We start from the raw sequence: 17,397 nt of genomic DNA on the forward strand, positions 1-17,397 counted from the left end.
TTCATTTCAGAAAAGAAGACACACATTTGTACCATCTGTGAGTGGAAGACCCCACAAGGAAAGCCTAATCCCTTATCTGAACATTTCCCTAAAGTGCTGAGGGCAACTGAGCAATGAGATATTGACTCACTGGCCAAATAAATGAATGATTGAATGAATGAACTAACTGAAACCTTTCCACTTCTCCAGCATGGGAGAAGTCCTAACTAGCCAACCATTTCACTACAGGTCCACTCACAGACAGAATTCACAAGAAGGGCAAGGACTTCTCCCCTCAAAATTGTCTCCTTTGCACCTGAGGGAACTGTTCGGAAATTCTGCTTGCCTGACTCCACCGCTGCACAGCTGAGGAAACTGAGGCACAGAGAGGTGGCATTATCTGTCCACAGTCACTGATGGCAGCAGAAAACTGCATTCTCCAGGGGCTTTAACTTCTAAAAATCCTGTGTTCTTGGACACCTAACATGTAAGTTAGCATCCAGAAGTAGAAGTAACAAGAAGTGATTGCTCAGTCAATAAATGCTATGTGAATAGGTCTCCTTAACCAATAAAGTTGCTTGGTTAAAAGATAAAATGTCCATCAATCACAGGTACCAAACTGCTTCACACAGAAGGAGGCATGATCTGTGGGCAAGGCTTCTAGGGAGCCCCTGTCCTCAGGAAGTGGGGTTGGCCTAGGCCAATCTATGGTCCTTCTAGCTGGTCAGTTTTGCCCCAGCACCTCACCTCAAGGATCCAGGGCCCACCCCTCTCCTTACTCCACCCTACACTCATCAGTCTAGAAATATTAATAAGCACCTACTGTGTGCCAAACACTTGGTAAATAATAGTGAACACAAGAGGTAAGATTTGGCCCTATGAGGTTCACAGTCCAACAGGTGAGAGAGACACTAAAAAGATTCATAGGACGAGAAATTGTGTTGACTGACGACCATTTCTGAAACATAAATCTAGCTCTATCAGTCTCCTAATAGAAAAATCTTCCTAAGTTCTTGACTCTATGTAGGACTAAAAATAAGTAAACAAACAAAAATGAAAACTGCTGCCTTTATTGGGTGCTGGCTATATGCCAGGTGCTTTACCACACTTAACTCAGAACATCCCCCAGCAACCCACTGTGGGAGATACTATTATTATCACCACTGACTAGCAGAGATTTGAGGTTTTCCCACTGCTCAAAGTGCATGCAACTGCCTCCCCCACCAGACTCTGAATTTCCTAAGAACTCACATCTTATCCATCTCTTCATCACTGGTGCACACAGTAGTATTCAATAATTGCCCACTGAATGAATACTCGATTAATCGATTAATAATGGGCTAGTTTCCGTCAAGGTATTACCTGGTAATAAGCTCCAGTTTTAGAACGAGAGCAAATCAGTCTCCTGATAATCACACAAGAGGAAGTTGTGATATTGTGGAAAGAACCTAAGCCAGACCCCAGAAACCTGGAGACAAAGCTTGTTTCTGCTGCATGAACTTGGACAATCATCTCGTCACTCTAGACCTGTCTGCTTAAAACTGTAATGAGGAATTAAACACAATGAGTCTAGGATCTAGCCCTAAATTTTTATGTCTCTGAAATATATCATGGGGTGGGGGGGTGGCTGAGGAAGCCATTTGAAATCGCACTCTGCCTGCAATTTCTTGATCTTAGAACAAGATCTAAAGTTAAACATTTTAGGGCAGGATGAACGATTAGGTTTATCAAGGGCAAGTGAAGTACTTCCTCTCCCTCACAGCTCAGTGGGTGTACATATCCTAATAAAGTGCATTTATTCCCATGACAAATATGCTCAACATGGAAGACCCCTCTCCAGAGACACATTTTGGATGGACATGGGTGAGGCTGCCACCCCTAACTGTACCCAAGAACAGAGGTGCTGGTGATATGCAAAGGTGTGTGTTCATACGCTGAACAGGGACAAAGCCACCACTTCCAACTCCACTCTCCTCTGGGAATACCACAGATGCTGAAAAAACAACTGAGTGTGGTCAAAGCAACTGCACACATGGGCACGATGGCTCCAAAGCTATATCCACAAGGAGAACTCAGGGCTCAGCCAATGGAGGTCTGTTTGTCACTCAGAGTGAGAGCGCTGGGTAGGAGCAGTGAGACAGGGTTTTTGATATTTTCCTTTTGCTGTTTGGGTTGGTTTGAAGGAATTTCTGTTGTCCCCCAATGGCCATAAAAACAGGGATAACAACACTACTCCGTACCTTACAGGGCTATTGTGGGAATTCAATGAGATAAGTAGGCCTAGCAGGCCACACAGAGGCTGACACATAGTAAAGATTCAAATTGTTGCCAATGATGATGGTGGTGGTGGTGGCGCTGGCAGATGAAACCACCTGAAGTAGGGAAATCCAACCCAGGGCTCTCCAAAATTCCCTCAGGGGGTCAAAAGAGAAGCAGATGACCCTGGGAGGGACTGTCCTGGAGGAGTATGCTCGGGTACTTTTCAGAACAGAAAATGATGCAGCAGCTGCTCCTGGGAAGGGCCAGGGCTGCCCAGCTACCCGGGAACCTGGGTCTTGGGATAGGTCTCAGGGTCCCTGTGAGGACAGAGGCTAACCAGCTGCAGCAGGAGATGAAGCCAAGCAACAGAGAGTCCTGAGAAGATGAACATCCCCAGAGTAAAGGGAAGGGGGAGGAATTACAACCATGGAGAGATACCATCGTCCCTCCCCACACTGGCAAAACTAAACAGCAGAGGACCTGAGGTATGGCAGGAGGATGGGCAGACGGGAGATCTGCTGTCCAGTTGACAAGCAGTGCTCTTTAGAGAATGATGCAGCAATGTTTAGGATCTTAAATGCATACACAGGATGCCCTAGCAACTCTTCTCATCGGTAACCACCTTAGAGAAATATCTGTGTTCTCAGGAGGAATATATCAGAAAGTGCATCACAGCACCACCATAGGGGCAAAAAATGGAACCAACCTAACCACACCATCAGGGAAATAGCTCAATAAACAGTTGGAGTGTCGTACTATGACTGTACTATTCACTTTGCTGCAATATAAAAACAGGTAGATTCTCATATACCGTATTGAAAACATTCTAAGACACATTATAGAATTTATGAAAGGGTTACAAAATAGGCCAACAAGCATAGTATGACAGCATGCATTTTAAAAACAGAAAGAAAAGAAAAAATGATTTTTTTCTATGTATCTAGAAACCTAGAAAAAGTTCTGGAAGGAAATGTACAAAGTAGATCCCATGGCTACTTCCAGAAAGGGCAGGAGTGGGGTGGGGCTGGGAATGAAAAGGGGGTCAGCGGGGACATCACTCTTGTTATTAGCAGGGAAAATGTATCTATTCAATTTCTTGGATATTAAAATTAAATTCGGATTTTAAAATTATTTATTTTTACTTTTTTTTTAAAGAGACAGGGTCTCGCTATGTTGCACAGGCTGGAGTACAGTGGTATTCATGGGTGTGATCATAGCTCACTGCAGCCGCAAACTCCTGGCAAGGGAAGAATAAAAGAAAAGGCAGAAGGGAGAGGAAGAAGTGGTGAGCCCAAGGGAAGATGTAGCTGCCAAGAGCTCGGGGGCTGCCTTTGCCTACTCTTGGAAGACCGGCCACTTGCAAATGTAGACACAACACATCTGAGCATAAATGGTTTTGGGAATAAATTTCCATAGTTTTGGAATAAAATATTCAATTCTATACCATATCAGTTCTATTTATACCAACTCTGCCTTCTAAGTCTTAGAAAATTCCCTGATACTTAACAATGGCACCCCTCTTCTGGTGTCAGAAATTAGAGATGTGGAAGGAAATCTGTGAAATTTTGCTATCTCCAAATTCTTGATGGCTTCTAGTGACTTACACAGACTTTAAGGAAGTCCTGCATTGCATTTAATTGCTGAACACAAGAATTTTTAAAATTTTAATTTTTAAAGATATTTTTACCTTTCCTTGTTTTCTTCCATTGCTCTACAGATGCGCTGATTCATTACTGTGGAACTGTCTAGACTCCGTGTGGTGAACTCAGGTCTTCTTTCTTAAAAAGCAAAACAACCAATATTTATAATCTGGGTACATTTATGTTATAAACCCACAAAGAGCTGCATTAGATACAAGGAGAGTATGTCAAATGTTACCCAGTGTCCACCGAAATCCATTCTCCCCTTCTTCCATAATTATTCAAGTTTTATCAGGGACTACATTTCCCAAGGATCCTTGCAGCTAGGTGTAGCTGGATGTCTGAGTTCCCAGAGGAACGTGAGAGGAAGTGATGTGTGCCACTTCCCAGTCTAGGCCTTAGGACATGGGCATGCCTCATCCACCCTTCCCACTGTCTGGAACCCAGCTCTGACCATGCAGATGACGACAATGCACTAGGAATGCTAGACCAACAAGATAGATGGCGCCTGGGTCTGTGACGGACTGCAAAGAGCCCAGCCACCCCTTTCACTACTACTACCTTACAGAGAAATTTCTTTGTTCTTTAAGTGATTGTTTTATTGGGCCCCGTGTTTATGGCTTGTTAATCATCATCTCAGTTGGGACCATGATTAAATAGTCTCAGGGGGCCCTATTGAGGGTGGGTTTGGTTATTTGGAGCTTGGGACATACTATGTCTATAGGGACAGGTGAGGTCACATTATTTTTGGTCAAAATTTCAGTAAAACTACATGCAATTTCATGAGGCTCTGGTGCATGGTAAGTACTCAATCAGTATTTGATGAATGGGGAGACCTTGATAAGCATGTACTACTGTCTTCTAATGTGGAGACACTCAAGAGCAGGGCACTTGGCACAAAATGAGGAGCACAGTGGGTATCTATGAGTATAACGTGTGAGTTTCACAGCAAAAAAATGTCTACTTGGGATGGTAAACCACCACCCAAATGTACCTGATACCCACAGTTAAGGATTCAAGCTGATGTGCTCAGGAGCAACAGAGGGTGAGAGCGATGAGGGAGGCAGAGAGGCAAAGCCAGAGAGAGAGAACACTGCAGTGGTGTGGCAGGTTCCTCCCACTATTCCCCCCCCTGAGCATTTGCCCCAGGGTGAGTCCAAGCCATAACTCTGAGGCTCCCTCCTCATTCTTGGATACTACATTCTTCACCACTCTCTAGCATCAAAGATAGATTCTCAGCTGGGCTCACACCTGTAATCCCAGTGCTTTGGGAGGCTGAGGCAGGCCCTGGAGGGCAGGAGTTCGAGATCAGCCAGGGCAACATAGTGAGACACCGTCTCTACAAAAAAAATTTTAAAACTAGCCAGGCATGGTGGCGAGCACCTGCAGTCCCAGCTATTTGGGAGGCTGATGCAGGAGGATCGCTTGAGCCCAAGAGTTTGAGTCTGGAGTGAGCTATCATGACACCACTGCACTCCAGCCTTCCAGCCTGGGTGACAGAGCGAGACCCTGCCTCTAAAAAAAAAAAAAAAAAAAAAAAAGGTAGATTCTTTCTGTACAACATGGCCCCAAACATAAACCAGCTACTTTCTTTGGTGTTAACCAAAGAAACAGGCATCAGTTTCAACTCTAGAAGAACTGGCTATGCAGATCATATTGAGGGATCGTGTGTTGGTCTCCAAACCAGCGTCTCCCAGGCATGGGGGATTCAGGGTAATTTTGGCACCCCCCCCACCCCCGTGATCATCTAAGCTGGTGCTGTCTTTATGGCCCAGCACTGCTGCATCTACTGCTTTGGCTGCTAAGCATTGCAGGCCTACCTGGCCACATCTCCAACCTGTCCTCCCCTATCTGCCCATACCATGGGTCTGGCCTTCTCCCAGATTAAAGCACCGTTTGGATAAACTCTCAGATCCAGATAAGCAGGACCAGATACTAGAGGCCCCTGCACCCAAAGGCATTGGACAGAGTCAGCACTGGAGAGAATCCCCAGCTACTGCCTCCAACACTGCTCTTTCACTTGCAAAGAGCATACCACCAGATATTTTTAGCATCTAGATCCCTGTGTGGGGCCACTGCTCTGGCTTCCATCAGGGCTAACTTCATCAGCTGAAGCATGTGCATTGCGGAGAGGCCGGAATAAGGCGACGCTGAAGATGTGGATCCTGGACGAAGGAGAGATGGGAGGGTGGTGGGACCTGAGTGCAGAGTCCCGAAGGTGCCACTGCATCACTACTACAGATGGTGAACACCTCAACCCACCTCATTTTGGCCTGGAAGCCCAGTTTGATCAGTGTCACAAGCTCTTCTGCAGCACAGTAACTGCTGCTGGGGACTTTACACCTACATCTCAAAATGATGCCAACAACGGGACTCTCCTGGAAGCCGCATTTCCCAAGGAGCCATGATAGATCAGAGCCTGCCCTGGAGGGGCCACTGGCTAGTTGTAGGCCAGGGCTTTAGGTTCTTCTCTCCCAGTACTGGAAAAGGTATTTATTCTGTAGACAGCCACAGATAAGCTATCACCCTTCAGCCCGTGGCGAGGGGCAGGGATTGGGGGCAGCCGTCTCATTCCCCAGCACCGAGAGACGCCCTAGGGCCAGGCACTGACACGGATTATCTGATTGAGTTCTTACACCAGCCGCGGGAGACAGAGACTGTTACTGTTTCACTTTGAGAATCAGGAAACTGGACACTAAGTTCAGATTTGGCAAAGGCCACACAGACAGGAAAAGCTGAGACTTGAACCAGGCATTTGACCTGGGAGTCTGTGTTCCTAACGACTGTATTATAAGGTGTGTAGTGAGGCTCGGTAATGGTTGAATGGATGAATGAACAAATAATTTCAAAAGCAATTTCAGGAATGGGGTGGTGGGAAACAGTGTCTCGATGAGGCTCTGGAAGGGTTGTTCATGAGCCTGACCTCACTCGCCCTGGAAGCCAACCAGGCAGGTGACATTCTCACATCCCTCTCAAGGCAGCTGCTCGGCTCCCTGAACACTCTGAACCAGGGTTGCCAACTCCTGTAGAAAGGATTTATGTGCTTAATACAGTTGTTGGGGGGCTGCCTATTTATAGGCAGGGAACCCGGGGCTCTCACACAGAGGCTCCTCTCATAGACCCGCAGCCACGCAGGGAAGCCAGGATCACACCCATTTTACAGACGGCAAAACCGGAGCTCCAAGAAGTTGTGACTTGCTTACGGTCATAGCACTGAAATAAGGGCAGTTTTCAAACTCTGAGCACCTGACCAAATAGCATGGCTTTTTCCCCACCACACAATACCCACCACTCGCCTTGGTTAATCAGAAAGTTACAAAGATGAGATAAGTGCTGTTCTAACTCTTCAGGTGGAAAGTTCTGTGTTAATCTAAAATTCATCAGTATTTCCCACCCCAGTCACCTGCATGGAAGAGGAGTTCTGGGTCTCCCAGCTGGAAACTCGGGTGCCCCCATCCCTCATTCCTCTCCTCACCTGGCTGGATCAGCACTGACCAGCATTTGCCAAGCGCCAGCCTCCTGTAAGGCACAACTGGGTGCATTGGACAGCAAGTCCTGTCGATTTTTCATTTAAAAATATCTCTTCCCAGGAAGCACCGAGTGTTGGTGAGGATGTGAAGCAACCAGAACTCTCACACAGCTGCTGCTGGGAGCATAAATTGGCCCAACCACCTCAGAAGACTGTGACAATATCGAGTCAACTTGCATTTGCTCCTAGATAAAACTGTGTGTGCTGAGAGACATGTTCTAGAATGTGCTCGGTAGCACTATGCATAACTGCCCTATAGTAGTTTCCTATTGCTTCTGTAACAAATTACCACAAACTTAATGACTTAAAACAATACCAATTTCTCCTCTCACAGTTCTGGAGATCAGAAGTGGGTCTCAAAAGGGTTGGCAGGACAGCATTCCTTCCGGAGGCTTTAGGAGAGAATCCGTTCCCTCACCTGTTCCAGCTTCTAGGGGACACTTTGTTTCCTTAGCTTGTGGCTCCTTCTTCCAAATTCAGAGCCAGCAACGTGGCATTTTCAAATCTCTCTTTTCTCACCTCTGCTTTAGTCATCACACCTCATTCTCTGAACCTGACCCTCTTACTTCCCTCTTATAAGGATCCTTGTGACTACGTTGGTCCCTCCAGGTAAACTAGAATAATCTCATGTTAAGATCCTTGACTTCATCACCTCTGCAAAGTCCCTTTTGCCATGGAAGGTAACATGGTCCCAGGTATTACCAGCAAATGATACCTGCGACCATGGATTAGGTCATGGACATCTTTCGTGGGGCCGCTAGGTGAACTACCACAAGCCCCAAACTGGAAGCTACCCAAGTGCTCACCAAGAGTAGCATGAGTGCATCAACGGAGGTGACTCAACAATGAGAACAGATGACCTGCAACTACATGTGCCAACGAGGGTGACTCTCACAAGCAATGATGAGCAAAGACGCCAAACACAAGAGTGTGCGCTGTACAAGTCTGTCTGCAGAAAGCACAACAGGCCAAACTATCTCAGGCCGTTAGCGGTCAGGATGGTGGTGGTAGTGGGGAAGTAGTGGCTGGAAGAGGGCATGAGGGGGCTTCTGGGCCGTTCTGTTTCTTCATCTGGGCGCCTTCCGTTAGTAAAAGTCCATCAAGCTGTACAGTTAGGATCCACGCCCTTCTCTGTGGGTACGCTGTGCTTCAGTAAGAAGCCCTAAAAACCAGCTCTGCCTCTTTCAGCCCATTTCCTCTCCACAGGCCTGTGTCATTTCATGTCTGGATGAAGCAGACCCCAGCTGAGCTTCTTGACACCCGCCACCCTGCCAACCGCTGCCCACCAGACTGATCTGGAGCTGACCAGGGACTGACACTGCCGCACGGCGCCCTCCTCGGTCTGTCCCTCACCCCTTCACCCACCGCTCACCCCCGTGGGCCCCATCTGTGAGCCCCATCTCCTCCCAGGAGCTCCCCTCACCACCAACTTCTGTAGGACCTGAAATACAGACCACATGGTTTGGATTTAATTACAACTGTCACATATTAATTACTAATAGTATCAAAGGCCTAGTCTTGTCTTCCCAGACAGCCAACATCTCAAAAACAGAATGTCTCAAGGTCTTGCACATTCCATTCCATTCTCCTCCTAATTCTGACTACACATGAACTTCTAATGCTAATTAATAATTACTACTAATAACAACAGTGTTCCTCACCCATTATCTCATTTCCTCTTCCCCCACCCTATGAAGTGGGTGCTATCATGACCCCTCTTTTGAATAGGAGGAAACTGAGGCATGGAATGGCTAATTACCTTGCTCAAGGTCCCAAAGCTTGTCGCAGGAAGGGAAGGATTTGAACCCACACAATCTGATTCCAGAGCCCACGCTCTTAAGTCAGACCCCACTCTGCTCTCATAACAATCCCACCCTAACAGGGGGGATTAGGCATATAGTTGGTGCGTAATAAACACTTTCACGTGCTTGATCACCAAAAAATATATATAGTAAGAAAAAAAAACCTTCATAAATACATAAATACCAAATCAAAATTCTTCACTAAATAAGAACTTTTAATCTTCAGATCACAAAAGAGGACACGCCCTCCGGGAAGATTTGCAAAAGTTCCACGTCCTCCTTGCGCTGCATCATGCTTGGCACTCAGGGGCTTTATAAACATTTATCAGCAAACAACAGTCAGGGTTTGTCCTCCAGGCTTTTATCAGAGCAGGGAGAGAGCTGGATACATTTTTTCTCACTGTCTGCCAATCTCAGGGCCAGAGCCAACGTCAGAGCTAAAGGCTGATTGGACAACTTGGGTTGGAACCACAAGGTCCCAAGCCACCTGCCCCAGATGACCTCACCTCCCCAATGGCCAACAAACATGACCCAGAGCTCTTGGCTAAAAACAAGGCCACCACCCCCGAGGGTGACTGTGGCCACTCAACTGAACCAGAGATAATGACCAGGGCAGCCGAGCCATTGGGTCAGCTACCAACAGTGCTCTGTCTGGTGTGGACACAGCAGCATCTGTGCCAGCTTGGCATTGTCTCCAAGTACCCACTTATCACCCTTAGTCCTCCCACGGGTGGTCTCGAAGCCCCTGCACGGGTACAGATGAAAAGTTCCTGTGCTCCAGGAACGCACAGACTATTGAGGAGACATGTCCTGGGGAAAATGACCAAAATATCCATCAATAGGGCATTGGGGAAATAAATGACTGCTCGGTGTAGAATACTATGCAACAGTTAAAATGACAAGACAGATCTCATGGGGAACACAGCTCGACCTAACATTATGGGGGGAAAAGCAAGAATAGGACCTAAAGTATGATATTTCTAAAAAACAAAGACAAAAAAACCCCAGATATTCCTAGACTTTAGCTATTTGAAGCAGTGGTGTACTAGAGCCAGCCCATATCAGCTTGAGAGAGCCACAGTGTGACTCTCTCCAACTCTGTTCAGTCACGTTGGGTTGGTGCCTTGACATCGGCCAGGGTGGGAGTTTTACACCATGGAGATCAGAAAATGCTGCAAATCATGGTTCCCCTCCTTCCCAACCTGTCCCCAAGAGCTGGTTGTTAAACATTTCCCAGTACCATACTATATGTATGTAAATATATTTTTGAAAGTTTAGAAGACACAACCCCAATGTTATTTTTAAATGGCTACCTCTGAAGAGGGACACAGACTGGTTGGAGGTTAAAACAGGCTGCAGTTACATCAGTACCACTAGCATTTTTACAGGCACAACAGCAACAAAAAAGCATTTATACATGTTGGGCTTACTAAAATTGTTTCAAAGTTTAAAAAAAAAAAAAAACACTGACGATTACAGTACAACATGATAAAGCAGCAGTGGAGGGATGTACAGTTACAAGGGGAGGAGCACCAAGTCAGCCTGAGGGAAGCGTGGAGGGCTTCTTGGAAGAGGTGGTGCCTGGGCTGAGTTTTGAAGGGTGAATAAGAGCCTGCCAGGCCAATGAGCCAGGGCTGCTCTGGGTAAAGGGCACCACATGAGTAATGGCAAGGAGCAGAGAGAGATCACAAGAGTGAAGCGCGGTGTGAGGGGAAGTATAAGGAGGGCTGGGGCACCATGGACTCTTCTCAGTGGGTTGGGCACCTGTGGATTAAATAAGATCATCTACGTTGAGTGTTTAGCCAAGAGGACATACTCAATAGTTAGTGCTATCTACTTGTGTTTGTATTTCTACTCCATCCTTCCTGGACGCCAAACACTGCAGAGGTCATGGGGGATTGTTGGGCAAGAAGTTGGAAATGAGATCCCACGACCACCCTCTGAGGGACATTCTGTAAGCTCAGCCACTCTCGCCCCCCAAGGGCTTTCCCCGAGTGCCCTCAAGACGGGCTTTGGTACCTCCCTGGTGCTGCTGCTGCACACCTCCCTCACCCGATCTCACTAACGCATGCATGTGTGTCTCCCCAAGTGCACTGGGTTTGTGGCTCCCTAACTCTGAGTGCATCGAACGAATGAGCAAAGACAGCAAATTGTGCACTTCTCCACTCTAATGAAAGATAGTACAAATCTACTGCAGAAGAAGAACACCGTGGTGGCATCACCACACAGCCGAAGAAATAAAGTTGTTCTCATGGGGGGTTGGCCATCTCAGAATCACAGAAAGAAGAAGGCTCCAAGAAGCAAAACCACACAGTACCCACCCAAGCCCACAAGTCACTGTCCCCTAAAGGAAGATGTATGCTGGGGACACAAGGACTTGAGGTCCTAAATTTCTAAACACAATGTCAAGATGCCCCAATGGTGTAATGTATGCCACAGGCTAATGCCTGCTGCAACAAGTATTTCCAACTCCACCCCCGCCAGGCAGCCTTCGGGTGCAGTGTTTGGCTCTCCTTGCGGCTTAATTACACAGAAAGGCTGAGTAACAGTTCCATTCTCAGTGCATCTGTAAAGGCCCGCACTGCATGCTCATTTGCGGAGGGCTGGAGAGGAGGTTAGGTCAGTCCTCACATCACAAGTCTCCAGTCTTCCCAGTAGAGGATCGGATCCCAGATCCCAGAATAGGGTGCTTGGTGGGGATACCACCGGCAGCCAACCCCCGCCTAGCTCTAGGATGCCTGTGCTTAGGCCAAAAGCTGTTCCAATTTCGACCAGATCATCTCATCTCTCATATGATGGATATGCTAGGGTTCTTGGGTAAATTCTCATACTACAAAATAGTTCCAATGCAATGAAAAAAAATTTTAAAAAAACCTTGCTTTATATAAAACTACTATCACCTGCCTGCCTCTTTCTAGGTCTCTCCAATAATGTCTTCAGTACATTTTTGTTGCTGGACAGAAGCATGCTTATGGATTCACAGAGGACCCAAAGGTAGGGGGGAGTAAGACACAGTGGTCACAGCAGACTGGGGTCCCCCATTCTGTGCTGCTTGCTGTAAGATGGACATGGACCCAGCAACAGGTCATCAGTTGTCACCACTGTCCTCCTCCTCCTCACACAGGCAATGGTGACAGAGGTCTTCTCATGTGCCAGGCACCCTGCTGAGGGCTTCAAATGCTTGGCCCTCTCAGCAACATTGTCAGGGACTCTTATCTCCTCTCAGAGGAGGAAACCGAGGCACAGAGAGCACAGACTTGCCCTTAGAGCTAGTGAGTAGGAGAACTGGGGCATAAGCATAAAATCCAAGGACACTTGTCCCCCTAAACAGAGGTCCAAAAGGAAAATGGCACACCTGCAAAATGGCCCTAGAAATGGTCTCATGTCAATTTTTCTCATTGGCATTAAAACTGGATCCCTTGGACAGAGAAAGGTTTTCTGACTGGGTCCTTCACCATCCAGGTTATTTGTTTAAATGAGCTTCACGGAATCCACACACAACATGCTCACTGACTCAGCTCCAGGACGGCAGTCTGTTTTGCTTCACCGTCCTTCATCACATGCAAGGACAAATGCTTAGGTACAGCACACCTCATGCCCACAGAGTGCTTCAAAATGCAGCCAAAGTAAAACAAAACAAAACAAAACAAAAATGTGAGCTCAATTAGAAGTTCAATTATAAATAATGTTTCATGAAATTGTACCTACCTGGCCACTTGGAGACAATTTAAAATTCACTGAACTCTATGGGGCTCTAGTTAAGGGGAATGGATGATCAAGACATATCAAGGTATATCAAGGACCTGCTCTCTACCTACAAAGTTATACAAGATATGCACATTGTTCCCCTTATTGTACAGAAGGAAGCAAACTCTAGCTCAGGGGTGGGGAACCTGTGGCCTTAAGGCCACACGTGGCCTTCTAGCTCCTCAAGTGCAGCCTTTTGACTGAATCCAAATTTTATAGAACAAACCTTTTTATTTTTATTAATACATTTTTCTTCATCTTTTATATTTTTATTTTATTTTTTAAATGAACATATTTAAAATTCCAAAGAATAAAATAAGTTTCAACAAAATAATCCTCCCAGATTAACTGGCACAATTAGAACATTAGTAAGCCATAAAGGCTAAATGGACAGCTGCTACACTCATGATTTAGTTCTAGCATCCCCCGCCGGACTGGTGCCACTACTGCACGAGGCTGGTTAGAGAGAGTTTATGGGGGTCAAGTACGCCAGTCTGTTATCAGCTTTTGACAGTGGTACACTGTGTTTCTATGTGAAGTGGAATTTGTGAATAGCTGCACGGCTTGACAGTATTTCTTAATTCTGTCTGCTTAACAGCCCATCATGTCAAAGACGACCAAGAGAACGTTGAAGGAAGAAAACATTTTTTTAATGAGGATTTGGAATTGCAATATCATTATATCTTTTTTCTGCTAAGGAGAAGATGATTTGCTTGCTTTGTGATACTGCAATATTTCAACATTGAAGAAATTCAGTGCTCATCAGCAGCATTATAACACTCATAAGGTCCACAAATATTTTAAATTAGAGGGAGAGGCAAGAAAGTTTGTATTGCAGAAAATAAAAGATGAAAAGCAAAAGCAAAAGACAATTCTTTCCAGCAGCAATGAGACCTGGAGATGATGCCACTGAAGCAATTTATAAAGTAGCTTATATACTCGGGAAAAAAGGGAAGACATTCAGTGGTGTAGAAATTGTGAAAGTATGCATTGTCAAAGTTGTAGGATGCTTAGACCCTGATAACATTTCAAAATATGAACAACTGCCTCTTTCAAGGAGAACCATACTGATTGGCAGCATAAATTAGCCTTCAACTTAACAGAACAACTTCATGCAATATTTCAAAATGAAAGTGTGTATTATTCAATTGCTTTTGATGAATCAACTCATACTACTGTCTTGGTGAAAGTTTTATACTTTATTTGGGTCATAACAGAAGATTTTCTTTGCTACAAAGAGTTATTTGCTTTGGGCACTCTTGCAAACAGAACACAAGGAATAGATATCTTCAACAACTTTCAAGATAAATGTCGTTAAGCTGAACTGAATTTGGTAAATTTAGTGAGTGTATGTACAGATGGTGCACCTTCCATGACAGGAAAACATGAAGGGTTTCTTGCACAGATAAAAAAAGTATTAACAGATCCAGATGCTCTCATTTCTTTTCATTGCATCTTGTATCAGCAAAATCTCTGTGCTAAAGATACTATTTTAAGTGACACTTTGCAAGAAGTTATAAGTATTGTTAACTATATTCTTGCAAATGCAACAGGGCATCATCAGTTTTATAACATGCTAAAGTTGAAGGATGAGGTATTCAATGTGGATTTGCTATATCATCCTAAAGTGCATTGGCTGTCTCAGGGACAGGTCTTAGTCAAAATTTTATCTCTGTAAGAACAGATAGTTGAATTTTATGAAGAACAGAATCAGCAATGTGAATTATTGAAAGAAGATTTCTATAGGAATGCAGCATTTCTGTGTGATATCATGTCAAATAAAAACGACTTGAATATTTCTTTACAAGGTAAAACTAAAGTCTATATAAGATATGTGGCAAAATCTCCAAGTATTTTGAAAAAAGCTATCTCTTTTCAAAACACTTCTTCAAAGGGAAATTTCAGATGAATATTTTCCCCAGTTGGCAAAGGTCATTGATGAGTAGAATGACATGTGCAAACCATTTGAAGAATACGCAGCTGTTACAGGCCTATTAATTGGAGAATACAATGAAATATTCACTGACTTTGATAATCATGACATCACACTCAAATTAGCATTTCAGCCTCACCTAGTTGATATCACAAAGGCACCTAAAGAACTACAGATGGAATTAATTGAGCTCTCAGGAGATGACATTTTAAAGTCATTGTTTGATGCAAAGAAAGATCCAGTTGAAATATGGGGAAATGCAGTAGAAAAACCCAAGCCTTTGGCAACATGCCAAAAAGATGCTTTCTTGCTTTTCAACCACTTATTGCTGTAAATCTACATTCTCCTACTAAACCCAAATCAAAACACCCTTAAGGTCAAATGACGGATACCCATCTAGAGGATCAACTGCAACAGCGGACCTCCAGGGTGCAACCAAATAGTCAAATGCTTTCCAACAAAAAGGAGACACAACAAAGTCATTAAAAGGTTAGTTAATTTTAAAATTAACAGTTTTCATTTTTTGAAATTAGTAAGTACATAGTAGTGAGAGTTTTACAAAGTAATGTACATTTTTAAATATATCTACCTGAAGTTTCTTGAATGCGGCCTTATTTGATTACAGCTAAATCAATGCATCCTTCCAACATGACAAGGTTCCCCACCCCTGCTGTAGCTTAAGCAGCTTGGCCAAGGTCCAGCAGCTGGAACTGGACAACGGGGACTGAACAGCTGGGTCTGTCTGACTCCTTGGTCCAGACCTCCCAAACTTCCAATATCTCACTGGTTCCGGCACCTGAGTAAATATGCAGCCTGACATCTCTACAAAATAAAACTCTGGCTCAATCTTAGCTCCATCTCTTTGCTCTGACCCCAAGTGTTGGCTGAGAAAGACCCTGCAAAGGGGAGGACCAATATCAGGCTTCTGACACTGGAGGGCAAATTCTAAAGTTAGTGGGGAAATCCTGCAAAGTTCAAAATTCCCCTGGAAAACCCCTCAGGAAGGTGCATCTTAGAGAGCTATTCCCCTCCCTGGAGGAGACCAACCTGTCTACTCCCCTGCCCCGCCCCACCCCCGCCACTGGCGCTGGAGCAGGTGGCTGTGTATTCACCTGCACTGCAGGTACTGTCGGTTGCTAGAACCAAAGGAAAACACAGACCTGTAACCTCCAGACTCAGATACAAGGCTGCCCCACACTAGTTGAAGCACTTGGGATGTGGGGCCAGTTTGGCGGACTCATGGGTTCATTGCCCCCAACCCTCTGAATTCTCCAGAACATATGCTCATTAAGTGGAACAGTGGGATTATTAATAAATGGTTGTCTATTTTCTCAGATACCCTAGTTTTATTTGCATAAATTAAATGCAAGAGGTATGTAATTCCAAGACACCATAATTGCATGATGACATGCTTTTACATAGGCTCCTAAAATATCTATATTGTAAAAACATTTATAATATAGATAACCAGTGGAGGCCTTGGGTTCCAAAGTTAGACCATTAAGGCTCTAATTTGACCTCTGCCACTTAACAGCTATGAAACCTTGGAAAGGACTTCTCTGTGCCTCAGTTTCCCCGACTGTGAAATGGGGGTTGTAATGGTGTCTAACTTGTGGGGCTACTGTGGGGATCCAATGAAACAATGCAAGCAAAGAGCCCAGCAGAGTGCCTTACAAGGGTTAGTGTCCCTTTGTCCTCTACAAAAACAAACTAAAAAGACGAGAAAGCAGAGGGTCTCTCAGAGAGGTTGAACAGCTTGTTGGAGGTCCCTCGCTCGGAGAGCAAGTTGTAGAGTCAATGTTGTATTCAGTGCAGTAGATCTGGGGAGTTGGATGTCAGAGAGGAGACCCCAGGGCAGCTGAGTTAAAGGACCGGGAGATAGAATCTGAAACCTCTAGGATCTGGGATCCTGAGCACGCAGGAGGATGAGAAGAAGGGGGGTGGGGAAAAGACACTTCCAGAGAATATAAAAATACCCAGGAGGAACGACTACAGACGCACCCAGAAGGCAAGACTGTACAGGCACGGAGATCTCAGGAGGCAGTAAACGAGCTGTTCCAGCCACAGTCACGAGGAAAATGACTTGCGTGACAGTAACCTTAGATGAGCCTTTGCACACTTCAGCCCCTTCCTGTTGGTTGAGACATGCACAGGCCTTCAGCCCACCCAGGCCCCACCCTACTCTTCCAGCAGCCCCCCGGCCCCCACTGACTTTGGGTGCCAAGACCTGGATCTGCCTTGCAGGATCCCCTGAAGGATTCCAGATCCCTCTGCTCTTGTCCAAGAGACATACGCCCACAACACACACAAGAAATAATGAGGAACGAGCATCCTGGAGCTCAGCCAGCCAAGTCACATGTCCAGCATCAGCCTCCATTCTGCCAGCTACCAAACCTTCACTGACTGCTTGGGTGGAGGAGAATTACCCCCGATGGGACCTCTATCACTCAGCAGATTTGCACATATCAAGAGCCAGAGTACAACTTCTACAAAACCTGTCCGGAAATT

At 45.4% G+C, this 17,397-nt stretch overlaps 1 protein-coding gene across 1 annotated transcript in view; it reads right to left on the reverse strand.

The window, feature by feature from the left end:
- The window catches only part of ARHGEF3 (Rho guanine nucleotide exchange factor 3), a 255,558-nt gene extending 251,544 nt beyond the window's left edge, over positions 1-4,014 (reverse strand). Inside the window, exon 1 of the mRNA XM_069473719.1 lies at positions 3,926-4,014. The gene's annotated coding sequence lies outside the window, so the exon portion shown is untranslated. The remainder of the gene's footprint in view (positions 1-3,925) is intronic.
- Between the last annotated feature and the right edge of the window lie 13,383 nt (positions 4,015-17,397).

The sequence above is a fragment of the Eulemur rufifrons genome, chromosome 7, assembly GCF_041146395.1.
Source record: "Eulemur rufifrons isolate Redbay chromosome 7, OSU_ERuf_1, whole genome shotgun sequence".
Taxonomy (NCBI): domain Eukaryota; kingdom Metazoa; phylum Chordata; class Mammalia; order Primates; family Lemuridae; genus Eulemur; species Eulemur rufifrons.